This window comes from Ambystoma mexicanum, unplaced genomic scaffold (assembly GCF_040938575.1).
Source record: "Ambystoma mexicanum isolate Mex_15411 unplaced genomic scaffold, UKY_AmexF1_1 Mex_scaf10, whole genome shotgun sequence".
NCBI classification, from domain to species: Eukaryota; Metazoa; Chordata; class Amphibia; order Caudata; family Ambystomatidae; genus Ambystoma; species Ambystoma mexicanum.
This window is the reverse complement of record NW_027182325.1, coordinates 545,001-555,000: the sequence shown is the minus strand read 5'-3', so window position 1 is coordinate 555,000 and position 10,000 is coordinate 545,001. Positions and strand designations below refer to the sequence as shown.

The 10,000-nt window shown below is 48.1% G+C and overlaps 25 non-coding genes and 11 pseudogenes across 25 annotated transcripts; all 36 read right to left on the bottom strand.

Annotated features, from left to right (window-relative positions):
• Positions 1-92: 92 nt before the first annotated feature.
• On the bottom strand, positions 93-211 carry LOC138542372 (5S ribosomal RNA). Its single transcript, XR_011290355.1, has one exon. It is a non-coding gene; the product is annotated as a 5S ribosomal RNA (ribosomal RNA).
• A 106-nt stretch (positions 212-317) lies between these two features.
• On the bottom strand, positions 318-426 carry LOC138542840 (5S ribosomal RNA; annotated as a pseudogene).
• Positions 427-532: 106 nt separating this feature from the next.
• Positions 533-651, bottom strand: LOC138536850 (5S ribosomal RNA). Its single transcript, XR_011285010.1, has one exon. It is a non-coding gene; the product is annotated as a 5S ribosomal RNA (ribosomal RNA).
• Positions 652-757: 106 nt separating this feature from the next.
• Positions 758-866, bottom strand: LOC138542839 (5S ribosomal RNA; annotated as a pseudogene).
• A 105-nt stretch (positions 867-971) lies between these two features.
• On the bottom strand, positions 972-1,090 carry LOC138537684 (5S ribosomal RNA). Its single transcript, XR_011285813.1, has one exon. It is a non-coding gene; the product is annotated as a 5S ribosomal RNA (ribosomal RNA).
• A 106-nt stretch (positions 1,091-1,196) lies between these two features.
• Positions 1,197-1,315, bottom strand: LOC138539171 (5S ribosomal RNA). The gene has a single exon (XR_011287247.1). It is a non-coding gene; the product is annotated as a 5S ribosomal RNA (ribosomal RNA).
• Positions 1,316-1,421: 106 nt separating this feature from the next.
• LOC138538223 (5S ribosomal RNA) lies at positions 1,422-1,540 on the bottom strand. The gene has a single exon (XR_011286330.1). It is a non-coding gene; the product is annotated as a 5S ribosomal RNA (ribosomal RNA).
• A 464-nt stretch (positions 1,541-2,004) lies between these two features.
• LOC138543280 (5S ribosomal RNA) lies at positions 2,005-2,113 on the bottom strand (annotated as a pseudogene).
• A 105-nt stretch (positions 2,114-2,218) lies between these two features.
• On the bottom strand, positions 2,219-2,337 carry LOC138546349 (5S ribosomal RNA). The gene has a single exon (XR_011290916.1). It is a non-coding gene; the product is annotated as a 5S ribosomal RNA (ribosomal RNA).
• A 106-nt stretch (positions 2,338-2,443) lies between these two features.
• On the bottom strand, positions 2,444-2,562 carry LOC138548512 (5S ribosomal RNA). The gene has a single exon (XR_011292311.1). It is a non-coding gene; the product is annotated as a 5S ribosomal RNA (ribosomal RNA).
• Positions 2,563-2,865: 303 nt separating this feature from the next.
• Positions 2,866-2,974, bottom strand: LOC138542765 (5S ribosomal RNA; annotated as a pseudogene).
• A 105-nt stretch (positions 2,975-3,079) lies between these two features.
• On the bottom strand, positions 3,080-3,198 carry LOC138537683 (5S ribosomal RNA). Its single transcript, XR_011285812.1, has one exon. It is a non-coding gene; the product is annotated as a 5S ribosomal RNA (ribosomal RNA).
• A 106-nt stretch (positions 3,199-3,304) lies between these two features.
• Positions 3,305-3,423, bottom strand: LOC138539159 (5S ribosomal RNA). Its single transcript, XR_011287236.1, has one exon. It is a non-coding gene; the product is annotated as a 5S ribosomal RNA (ribosomal RNA).
• Positions 3,424-3,529: 106 nt separating this feature from the next.
• Positions 3,530-3,648, bottom strand: LOC138538222 (5S ribosomal RNA). Its single transcript, XR_011286329.1, has one exon. It is a non-coding gene; the product is annotated as a 5S ribosomal RNA (ribosomal RNA).
• A 463-nt stretch (positions 3,649-4,111) lies between these two features.
• On the bottom strand, positions 4,112-4,220 carry LOC138544938 (5S ribosomal RNA; annotated as a pseudogene).
• Positions 4,221-4,326: 106 nt separating this feature from the next.
• On the bottom strand, positions 4,327-4,445 carry LOC138547501 (5S ribosomal RNA). The gene has a single exon (XR_011291339.1). It is a non-coding gene; the product is annotated as a 5S ribosomal RNA (ribosomal RNA).
• Positions 4,446-4,551: 106 nt separating this feature from the next.
• Positions 4,552-4,670, bottom strand: LOC138536849 (5S ribosomal RNA). The gene has a single exon (XR_011285009.1). It is a non-coding gene; the product is annotated as a 5S ribosomal RNA (ribosomal RNA).
• Positions 4,671-4,776: 106 nt separating this feature from the next.
• LOC138542838 (5S ribosomal RNA) lies at positions 4,777-4,885 on the bottom strand (annotated as a pseudogene).
• Positions 4,886-4,990: 105 nt separating this feature from the next.
• Positions 4,991-5,109, bottom strand: LOC138537682 (5S ribosomal RNA). Its single transcript, XR_011285811.1, has one exon. It is a non-coding gene; the product is annotated as a 5S ribosomal RNA (ribosomal RNA).
• Positions 5,110-5,215: 106 nt separating this feature from the next.
• On the bottom strand, positions 5,216-5,334 carry LOC138539148 (5S ribosomal RNA). The gene has a single exon (XR_011287225.1). It is a non-coding gene; the product is annotated as a 5S ribosomal RNA (ribosomal RNA).
• A 106-nt stretch (positions 5,335-5,440) lies between these two features.
• Positions 5,441-5,559, bottom strand: LOC138548704 (5S ribosomal RNA). The gene has a single exon (XR_011292496.1). It is a non-coding gene; the product is annotated as a 5S ribosomal RNA (ribosomal RNA).
• A 463-nt stretch (positions 5,560-6,022) lies between these two features.
• LOC138545953 (5S ribosomal RNA) lies at positions 6,023-6,131 on the bottom strand (annotated as a pseudogene).
• Positions 6,132-6,237: 106 nt separating this feature from the next.
• Positions 6,238-6,356, bottom strand: LOC138538220 (5S ribosomal RNA). The gene has a single exon (XR_011286328.1). It is a non-coding gene; the product is annotated as a 5S ribosomal RNA (ribosomal RNA).
• A 473-nt stretch (positions 6,357-6,829) lies between these two features.
• LOC138546932 (5S ribosomal RNA) lies at positions 6,830-6,938 on the bottom strand (annotated as a pseudogene).
• A 106-nt stretch (positions 6,939-7,044) lies between these two features.
• On the bottom strand, positions 7,045-7,163 carry LOC138547500 (5S ribosomal RNA). Its single transcript, XR_011291338.1, has one exon. It is a non-coding gene; the product is annotated as a 5S ribosomal RNA (ribosomal RNA).
• Positions 7,164-7,269: 106 nt separating this feature from the next.
• On the bottom strand, positions 7,270-7,388 carry LOC138536848 (5S ribosomal RNA). Its single transcript, XR_011285008.1, has one exon. It is a non-coding gene; the product is annotated as a 5S ribosomal RNA (ribosomal RNA).
• A 106-nt stretch (positions 7,389-7,494) lies between these two features.
• On the bottom strand, positions 7,495-7,603 carry LOC138543128 (5S ribosomal RNA; annotated as a pseudogene).
• A 105-nt stretch (positions 7,604-7,708) lies between these two features.
• LOC138537681 (5S ribosomal RNA) lies at positions 7,709-7,827 on the bottom strand. Its single transcript, XR_011285810.1, has one exon. It is a non-coding gene; the product is annotated as a 5S ribosomal RNA (ribosomal RNA).
• A 106-nt stretch (positions 7,828-7,933) lies between these two features.
• Positions 7,934-8,052, bottom strand: LOC138539137 (5S ribosomal RNA). Its single transcript, XR_011287214.1, has one exon. It is a non-coding gene; the product is annotated as a 5S ribosomal RNA (ribosomal RNA).
• A 106-nt stretch (positions 8,053-8,158) lies between these two features.
• LOC138548703 (5S ribosomal RNA) lies at positions 8,159-8,277 on the bottom strand. The gene has a single exon (XR_011292495.1). It is a non-coding gene; the product is annotated as a 5S ribosomal RNA (ribosomal RNA).
• A 463-nt stretch (positions 8,278-8,740) lies between these two features.
• LOC138545952 (5S ribosomal RNA) lies at positions 8,741-8,849 on the bottom strand (annotated as a pseudogene).
• A 106-nt stretch (positions 8,850-8,955) lies between these two features.
• Positions 8,956-9,074, bottom strand: LOC138547499 (5S ribosomal RNA). Its single transcript, XR_011291337.1, has one exon. It is a non-coding gene; the product is annotated as a 5S ribosomal RNA (ribosomal RNA).
• A 106-nt stretch (positions 9,075-9,180) lies between these two features.
• Positions 9,181-9,299, bottom strand: LOC138540451 (5S ribosomal RNA). Its single transcript, XR_011288498.1, has one exon. It is a non-coding gene; the product is annotated as a 5S ribosomal RNA (ribosomal RNA).
• Positions 9,300-9,405: 106 nt separating this feature from the next.
• LOC138541677 (5S ribosomal RNA) lies at positions 9,406-9,524 on the bottom strand. The gene has a single exon (XR_011289678.1). It is a non-coding gene; the product is annotated as a 5S ribosomal RNA (ribosomal RNA).
• A 106-nt stretch (positions 9,525-9,630) lies between these two features.
• LOC138542837 (5S ribosomal RNA) lies at positions 9,631-9,739 on the bottom strand (annotated as a pseudogene).
• A 106-nt stretch (positions 9,740-9,845) lies between these two features.
• Positions 9,846-9,964, bottom strand: LOC138536846 (5S ribosomal RNA). Its single transcript, XR_011285006.1, has one exon. It is a non-coding gene; the product is annotated as a 5S ribosomal RNA (ribosomal RNA).
• Positions 9,965-10,000: the final 36 nt, after the last annotated feature.

The window sequence follows — 10,000 nt, the reverse complement described above, 5'->3', positions numbered from 1 at the left end:
GTTTTGTACTTTTAAGCATCTAGTCGGCTAGACCTTGCAGTTTTGAAAGGCAATTGAGAAATGGCTCACTTCCTGAACTTGGAGTACAAAAAAGCCTACAGCACCTGGTATTCCCAGGCGGTCTTCCATCCAGGTACTAACTAGGCCCGACACTGCTTAGCTTCTGGGATCAGACGAGATCAGGCACATTCAGTGTGGTGTGGCCGTAGGCTCTGGGCCTAGTGAGTTTTGTACTTTTAAGCATCTAGTCGGCTAGACCTTGCAGTTTTAAAAGGCAATTGAGAAAGGGCTCACTTCCTGAACTTGGAGCACAAAAAAGCCTACAGCACCTGGTATTCCCAGGCGGTCTCCCATCCAGGTACTAACTAGGCCCGACCCTGCTTAGCTTCCGAGATCGGGCGCATTCAGTGTGGTGTGGCCGTAGGCTCTGGGCCTAGTGAGTTTTGTACTTTTAAGCATCTAGTCAGCTAGACCTTGCAGTTTTGAAAGGCAATTGAGAAATGGCTCACTTCCTGAACTTGGAGCACAAAAAAGCCTACAGCACCTGGTATTCCCAGGCGGTCTCCCATCCAGGTACTAACGAGGCCCGACACTGCTTAGCTTCCGAGATCAGACGAGATCGGGCGCAATCAGTGTGGTGTGGCCGTAGGCTCTGGGCCTAGTGAGTTTTGTACTTTTAAGCATCTAGTCAGCTAGACCTTGCAATTTTGAAAGGCAATTGAGAAATGGCTCACTTCCTGAACTTGGAGCACAAAAAAGCCTACAGCACCTGGTATTCCCAGGCGGTCTCCCATCCAGGTACTAACTAGGCCCGACCCTGCTTAGCTTCCGAGATCGGGCGCATTCAGTGTGGTGTGGCCGTAGGCTCTGGGCCTAGTGAGTTTGTACTTTTAAGCATCTAGTCGGCTAGACCTTGCAGTTTTGAAAGGCAATTGTGAAATGGCTCACTTCCTGAACTTGGAGCACAAAAAAGCCTACAGCACCTGGTATTCCCAGGTGGTCTCCCATCCAGGTACTAACTAGGCCCGACACTGCTTAGCTTCCGAGATCAGACGAGATTGGGCGCATTCAGTGTGGTGTGGCCGTAGGCTCTGGGCCTAGTGAGTTTTGTACTTTTAAGCATCTAGTCGGCTAGACCTTGCAGTTTTGAAAGGCAATTGAGAAATGGCTCACTTCCTGAACTTGGAGTACAAAAAAGCCTACAGCACCTGGTATTCCCAGGCGGTCTCCCATCCAGGTACTAACTAGGCCCGACACTGCTTAGCTTCTGAGATCAGACGAGATCAGGCGCATTCAGTGTGGTGTGGCCGTAGGCTCTGGGCCTAGTGAGTTTTGTACTTTTAAGCATCTAGTCGGCTAGACCTTGCAGTTTTAAAAGGCAATTGAGAAAGGGCTCACTTCCTGAACTTGGAGCACAAAAAAGCCTACAGCACCTGGTATTCCCAGGCGGTCTCCCATCCAGGTACTAACTAGGCCTGACACTGCTTAACTTCCGAGATCAGTCGAGATCGGGTGCATTCAGTGTGGTGTGGCCGTAGGCTCTAGGAATGCTAAGAATATTACTCTTATGCATTTGCATTTAGTAAGCTAAGCCATGCAGCCACTTGCAACATGATACCACGCTCATCGCTCGATCAGGCTCGATCAGGCGAGATATATAAGACTGGTGGGCCCATTCAGGACTCCTATGTCTGGTAGGATAACTTTAATTCATCCATCCTGTGTCTGTTGCAGGGAGGTGGAGAGAACAATCAACACAATAATGGTTTTCTTTCATGCCTCTTGAAGGACTCAATATTCTCTGTACTGCATTACATGTGAAAGTTGATTTATTACCCATGAACACACTACCTGTATGCTAATTCTATGTAAAAAGGTAGCTCCAGCCCTCATGATGTTGTCCAACATTTCCGCTATAAAACGGGATACAATTATTTTGGAAACATACCAAATTTGAAAAATAATTGAGAAGTTGCGCAATTACTAATCATGGAGCACAAAAAAAGCCTACAGCACCTGGTATTCCCAGGCAGTCTCCCATCCAGGTACTAACTAGGCCCGACCCTGCTTAGCTTCCGAGATCGGGCGCATTCAGTGTGGTGTGGCCGTAGGCTCTGGGCTTAGTGAGTTTGTACTTTTAAGCATCTAGTCGGCTAGACCTTGCAGTTTTGAAAGGCAATTGTGAAATGGCTCACTTCCTGAACTTGGAGCACAAAAAAGCCTACAGCACCTGGTATTCCCAGGTGGTCTCCCATCCAGGTACTAACTAGGCCCGACACTGCTTAGCTTCCGAGATCAGACGAGATCGGGCGCATTCAGTGTGGTGTGGCCGTAGGCTCTGGGCCTAGTGAGTTTTGTACTTTTAAGCATCTAGTCGGCTAGACCTTGCAGTTTTGAAAGGCAATTGAGAAATGGCTCACTTCCTGAACTTGGAGTACAAAAAAGCCTACAGCACCTGGTATTCCCAGGCGGTCTCCCATCCAGGTACTAACTAGGCCCGACACTGCTTAGCTTCCGAGATCAGACGAGATCGGGCGCAATCAGTGTGGTGTGGCCGTAGGCTCTGGGCCTAGTGAGTTTTGTACTTTTAAGCATCTAGTCAGCTAGACCTTGCAGTTTTGAAAGGCAATTGAGAAATGGCTCACTTCCTGAACTTGGAGCACAAAAAAGCCTACAGCACCTGGTATTCAGCACCTGACACTGCTTAGCTTCTGAGATCAGACGAGATCAGGCACATTCAGTGTGGTGTGGCCGTAGGCTCTGGGCCTAGTGAGTTTTGTACTTTTAAGCATCTAGTCAGCTAGACCTTGCAATTTTGAAAGGCAATTGAGAAATGGCTCACTTCCTGAACTTGGAGCACAAAAAAGCCTACAGCACCTGGTATTCCCAGGTGGTCTCCCATCCAGGTACTAACTAGGCCCGACCCTGCTTAGCTTCCGAGATCGGGCGCATTCAGTGTGGTGTGGCCGTAGGCTCTGGGCCTAGTGAGTTTGTACTTTTAAGCATCTAGTCGGCTAGACCTTGCAGTTTTGAAAGGCAATTGTGAAATGGCTCACTTCCTGAACTTGGAGCACAAAAAAGCCTACAGCACCTGGTATTCCCAGGTGGTCTCCCATCCAGGTACTAACTAGGCCCGACACTGCTTAGCTTCCGAGATCAGACGAGATTGGGCGCATTCAGTGTGGTGTGGCCGTAGGCTCTGGGCCTAGTGAGTTTTGTACTTTTAAGCATCTAGTCGGCTAGACCTTGCAGTTTTGAAAGGCAATTGAGAAATGGCTCACTTCCTGAACTTGGAGTACAAAAAAGCCTACAGCACCTGGTATTCCCAGGCGGTCTCCCATCCAGGTACTAACTAGGCCCGACACTGCTTAGCTTCTGAGATCAGACGAGATCAGGCGCATTCAGTGTGGTGTGGCCGTAGGCTCTGGGCCTAGTGAGTTTTGTACTTTTAAGCATCTAGTCGGCTAGACCTTGCAGTTTTAAAAGGCAATTGAGAAAGGGCTCACTTCCTGAACTTGGAGCACAAAAAAGCCTACAGCACCTGGTATTCCCAGGCGGTCTCCCATCCAGGTACTAACTAGGCCTGACACTGCTTAACTTCCGAGATCAGTCGAGATCGGGTGCATTCAGTGTGGTGTGGCCGTAGGCTCTAGGAATGCTAAGAATATTACTCTTATGCATTTGCATTTAGTAAGCTAAGCCATGCAGCCACTTGCAACATGATACCACGCTCATCGCTCGATCAGGCTCGATCAGGCGAGATATATAAGACTGGTGGGCCCATTCAGGACTCCTATGTCTGGTAGGATAACTTTAATTCATCCATCCTTTGTCTGTTGCAGGGAGGTGGAGAGAACAATCAACACAATAATGGTTTTCTTTCATGCCTCTTGAAGGACTCAATATTCTCTGTACTGCATTACATGTGAAAGTCGATTTATTACCCATGAACACACTACCTGTATGCTAATTCTATGTAAAAAGGTAGCTCCAGCCCTCATGATGTTGTCCAACATTTCCGCTATAAAACGGGATACAATTATTTTGGAAACATACCAAATTTGAAAAATAATTGAGAAGTTGCGCAATTACTAATCATGGAGCACAAAAAAGCCTACAGCACCTGGTATTCCCAGGCAGTCTCCCATCCAGGTACTAACTAGGCCTGACCCTGCTTAGCTTCCGAGATCGGGCGCATTCAGTGTGGTGTGGCCGTAGGCTCTGGGCCTAGTGAGTTTTGTACTTTTAAGCATCTAGTCGGCTAGACCTTGCAGTTTTGAAAGGCAATTGTGAAATGGCTCACTTCCTGAACTTGGAGCACAAAAAAGCCTACAGCACCTGGTATTCCCAGGTGGTCTCCCATCCAGGTACTAACTAGGCCCGACACTGCTTAGCTTCCGAGATCAGACGAGATCGGGCGCAATCAGTGTGGTGTGGCCGTAGGCTCTGGGCCTAGTGAGTTTTGTACTTTTAAGCATCTAGTCAGCTAGACCTTGCAGTTTTGAAAGGCAATTGAGAAATGGCTCACTTCCTGAACTTGGAGCACAAAAAAGCCTACAGCACCTGGTATTCCCAGGCGGTCTCCCATCCAGGTACTAACGAGGCCCGACACTGCTTAGCTTCCGAGATCAGACGAGATCGGGCGCAATCAGTGTGGTGTGGCCGTAGGCTCTGGGCCTAGTGAGTTTTGTACTTTTAAGCATCTAGTCAGCTAGACCTTGCAATTTTGAAAGGCAATTGAGAAATGGCTCACTTCCTGAACTTGGAGCACAAAAAAGCCTACAGCACCTGGTATTCCCAGGCGGTCTCCCATCCAGGTACTAACTAGGCCCGACCCTGCTTAGCTTCCGAGATCGGGCGCATTCAGTGTGGTGTGGCCGTAGGCTCTGGGCCTAGTGAGTTTGTACTTTTAAGCATCTAGTCGGCTAGACCTTGCAGTTTTGAAAGGCAATTGTGAAATGGCTCACTTCCTGAACTTGGAGCACAAAAAAGCCTACAGCACCTGGTATTCCCAGGTGGTCTCCCATCCAGGTACTAACTAGGCCCGACACTGCTTAGCTTCCGAGATCAGACGAGATTGGGCGCATTCAGTGTGGTGTGGCCGTAGGCTCTGGGCCTAGTGAGTTTTGTACTTTTAAGCATCTAGTCGGCTAGACCTTGCAGTTTTGAAAGGCAATTGAGAAATGGCTCACTTCCTGAACTTGGAGTACAAAAAAGCCTACAGCACCTGGTATTCCCAGGCGGTCTCCCATCCAGGTACTAACTAGGCCCGACACTGCTTAGCTTCTGAGATCAGACGAGATCAGGCGCATTCAGTGTGGTGTGGCCGTAGGCTCTAGGCCTAGTGAGTGTTGTACTTTTAAGCATCTAGTCGGCTAGACCTTGCAGTTTTAAAAGGCAATTGAGAAAGGGCTCACTTCCTGAACTTGGAGCACAAAAAAGCCTACAGCACCTGGTATTCCCAGGCGGTCTCCCATCCAGGTACTAACTAGGCCTGACACTGCTTAACTTCCGAGATCAGACGAGATCGGGTGCATTCAGTGTGGTGTGGCCGTAGGCTCTAGGAATGCTAAGAATATTACTCTTATGCATTTGCATTTAGTAAGCTAAGCCATGCAGCCACTTGCAACATGATACCACGCTCATCGCTCGATCAGGCTCGATCAGGCGAGATATATAAGACTGGTGGGCCCATTCAGGACTCCTATGTCTGGTAGGATAACTTTAATTCATCCATCCTGTGTCTGTTGCAGGGAGGTGGAGAGAACAATCAACACAATAATGGTTTTCTTTCATGCCTCTTGAAGGACTCAATATTCTCTGTACTGCATTACATGTGAAAGTCGATTTATTACCCATGAACACACTACCTGTATGCTAATTCTATGTAAAAAGGTAGCTCCAGCCCTCATGATGTTGTCCAACATTTCCGCTATAAAACGGGATACAATTATTTTGGAAACATACCAAATTTGAAAAATAATTGAGAAGTTGCGCAATTACTAATCATGGAGCACAAAAAAGCCTACAGCACCTGGTATTCCCAGGCAGTCTCCCATCCAGGTACTAACTAGGCCTGACCCTGCTTAGCTTCCGAGATCGGGCACATTCAGTGTGGTGTGGCCGTAGGCTCTGGGCCTAGTGAGTTTTGTACTTTTAAGCATCTAGTCGGCTAGACCTTGCAGTTTTAAAAGGCAATTGAGAAAGGGCTCACTTCCTGAACTTGGAGCACAAAAAAGCCTACAGCACCTGGTATTCCCAGGCGGTCTCCCATCCAGGTACTAACTAGGCCTGACACTGCTTAACTTCCGAGATCAGTCGAGATCGGGTGCATTCAGTGTGGTGTGGCCGTAGGCTCTAGGAATGCTAAGAATATTACTCTTATGCATTTGCATTTAGTAAGCTAAGCCATGCAGCCACTTGCAACATGATACCACGCTCATCGCTCGATCAGGCTCGATCAGGCTCGATCAGGCGAGATATATAAGACTGGTGGGCCCATTCAGGACTCCTATGTCTGGTAGGATAACTTTAATTCATCCATCCTTTGTCTGTTGCAGGGAGGTGGAGAGAACAATCAACACAATAATGGTTTTCTTTCATGCCTCTTGAAGGACTCAATATTCTCTGTACTGCATTACATGTGAAAGTCGATTTATTACCCATGAACACACTACCTGTATGCTAATTCTATGTAAAAAGGTAGCTCCAGCCCTCATGATGTTGTCCAACATTTCCGCTATAAAACGGGATACAATTATTTTGGAAACATACCAAATTTGAAAAATAATTGAGAAGTTGCGCAATTACTAATCATGGAGCACAAAAAAGCCTACAGCACCTGGTATTCCCAGGCAGTCTCCCATCCAGGTACTAACTAGGCCTGACCCTGCTTAGCTTCCGAGATCTGGCGCATTCAGTGTGGTGTGGCCGTAGGCTCTGGGCCTAGTGAGTTTTGTACTTTTAAGCATCTAGTCGGCTAGACCTTGCAGTTTTGAAAGGCAATTGTGAAATGGCTCACTTCCTGAACTTGGAGCACAAAAAAGCCTACAGCACCTGGTATTCCCAGGTGGTCTCCCATCCAGGTACTAACTAGGCCCGACACTGCTTAGCTTCCGAGATCAGACGAGATCGGGCGCAATCAGTGTGGTGTGGCCGTAGGCTCTGGGCCTAGTGAGTTTTGTACTTTTAAGCATCTAGTCAGCTAGACCTTGCAGTTTTGAAAGGCAATTGAGAAATGGCTCACTTCCTGAACTTGGAGCACAAAAAAGCCTACAGCACCTGGTATTCCCAGGCGGTCTCCCATCCAGGTACTAACGAGGCCCGACACTGCTTAGCTTCCGAGATCAGACGAGATCGGGCGCAATCAGTGTGGTGTGGCCGTAGGCTCTGGGCCTAGTGAGTTTTGTACTTTTAAGCATCTAGTCAGCTAGACCTTGCAATTTTGAAAGGCAATTGAGAAATGGCTCACTTCCTGAACTTGGAGCACAAAAAAGCCTACAGCACCTGGTATTCCCAGGCGGTCTCCCATCCAGGTACTAACTAGGCCCGACCCTGCTTAGCTTCCGAGATCGGGCACATTCAGTGTGGTGTGGCCGTAGGCTCTGGGCCTAGTGAGTTTGTACTTTTAAGCATCTAGTCGGCTAGACCTTGCAGTTTTGAAAGGCAATTGTGAAATGGCTCACTTCCTGAACTTGGAGCACAAAAAAGCCTACAGCACCTGGTATTCCCAGGTGGTCTCCCATCCAGGTACTAACTAGGCCCGACACTGCTTAGCTTCCGAGATCAGACGAGATTGGGCGCATTCAGTGTGGTGTGGCCGTAGGCTCTGGGCCTAGTGAGTTTTGTACTTTTAAGCATCTAGTCGGCTAGACCTTGCAGTTTTGAAAGGCAATTGAGAAATGGCTCACTTCCTGAACTTGGAGTACAAAAAAGCCTACAGCACCTGGTATTCCCAGGCGGTCTCCCATCCAGGTACTAACTAGGCCCGACACTGCTTAGCTTCTGAGATCAGACGAGATCAGGCGCATTCAGTGTGGTGTGGCCGTAGGCTCTAGGCCTAGTGAGTGTTGTACTTTTAAGCATCTAGTCGGCTAGACCTTGCAGTTTTAAAAGGCAATTGAGAAAGGGCTCACTTCCTGAACTTGGAGCACAAAAAAGCCTACAGCACCTGGTATTCCCAGGCGGTCTCCCATCCAGGTACTAACTAGGCCTGACACTGCTTAACTTCCGAGATCAGACGAGATCGGGTGCATTCAGTGTGGTGTGGCCGTAGGCTCTAGGAATGCTAAGAATATTACTCTTATGCATTTGCATTTAGTAAGCTAAGCCATGCAGCCACTTGCAACATGATACCACGCTCATCGCTCGATCAGGCTCGATCAGGCGAGATATATAAGACTGGTGGGCCCATTCAGGACTCCTATGTCTGGTAGGATAACTTTAATTCATCCATCCTGTGTCTGTTGCAGGGAGGTGGAGAGAACAATCAACACAATAATGGTTTTCTTTCATGCCTCTTGAAGGACTCAATATTCTCTGTACTGCATTACATGTGAAAGTCGATTTATTACCCATGAACACACTACCTGTATGCTAATTCTATGTAAAAAGGTAGCTCCAGCCCTCATGATGTTGTCCAACATTTCCGCTATAAAACGGGATACAATTATTTTGGAAACATACCAAATTTGAAAAATAATTGAGAAGTTGCGCAATTACTAATCATGGAGCACAAAAAAGCCTACAGCACCTGGTATTCCCAGGCAGTCTCCCATCCAGGTACTAACTAGGCCTGACCCTGCTTAGCTTCCGAGATCGGGCACATTCAGTGTGGTGTGGCCGTAGGCTCTGGGCCTCGTGAGTTTTGTACTTTTAAGCATCTAGTCGGCTAGACCTTGCAGTTTTGAAAGACAATTGTGAAATGGCTCACTTCCTGAACTTGGAGCACAAAAAAGCCTACAGCACCTGGTATTCCCAGGTGGTCTCCCATCCAGGTACTAACTAGGCCCGACACTGCTTAGCTTCCGAGATCAGACGAGATCGGGCGCAATCAGTGTGGTGTGGCCGTAGGCTCTGGGCCTAGTGAGTTTTGTACTTTTAAGCATCTAGTCAGCTAGACCTTGCAGTTTTGAAAGGCAATTGAGAAATGGCTCACTTCCTGAACTTGGAGCACAAAAAAGCCTACAGCACCTGGTATTCCCAGGCAGTCTCCCATCCAGGTACTAACGAGGCCCGACACTGCTTAGCTTCCGAGATCAGACGAGATCGGGCGCATTCAGTGTGGTGTGGCCGTAGGCTCTGGTTCTTGTGAGTTTTGTACTTTTAAGCATCTAGTCGGCTAGACCTTGCAGTTTTGAAAGGCAATTGAGAAATGGCTCACTTCCTGAACTTGGAGTACAAAAAAGCCTACAGCACCTGGTATTCCCAGGCGGTCTTCCATCCAGGTACTAACTAGGCCCGACACTGCTTTGCTTCTGAGATCAGACGAGATCAGGCACATTCAGTGTGGTGTGGCCGTAGGCTCTGGGCCTAGTGAGTTTTGTACTTTTAAGCATCTAGTCGGCTAGACCTTGCAGTTTTAAAAGGCAATTGAGAAAGGGCTCACTTCCTGAACTTGGAGCACAAAAAAGCCTACAGCACCTGGTATTCCCAGGCGGTCTCCCATCCAGGTACTAACTAGGCCCGACCCTGCTTAGCTTCCGAGATCGGGCGCATTCAGTGTGGTGTGGCCGTAGGCTCTGGGCCTAGTGAGTTTTGTACTTTTAAGCATCTAGTCAGCTAGACCTTGCAGTTTTGAAAGGCAATTGAGAAATGGCTCACTTCCTGAACTTGGAGCACAAAAAAGCCTACAGCACCTGGTATTCCCAGGCGGTCTCCCATCCAGGTACTAACGAGGCCCGACACTGCTTAGCTTCCGAGATCAGACGAGATCGGGCGCAATCAGTGTGGTGTGGCCGTAGGCTCTGGGCCTAGTGAGTTTTGTACTTTTAAGCATCTA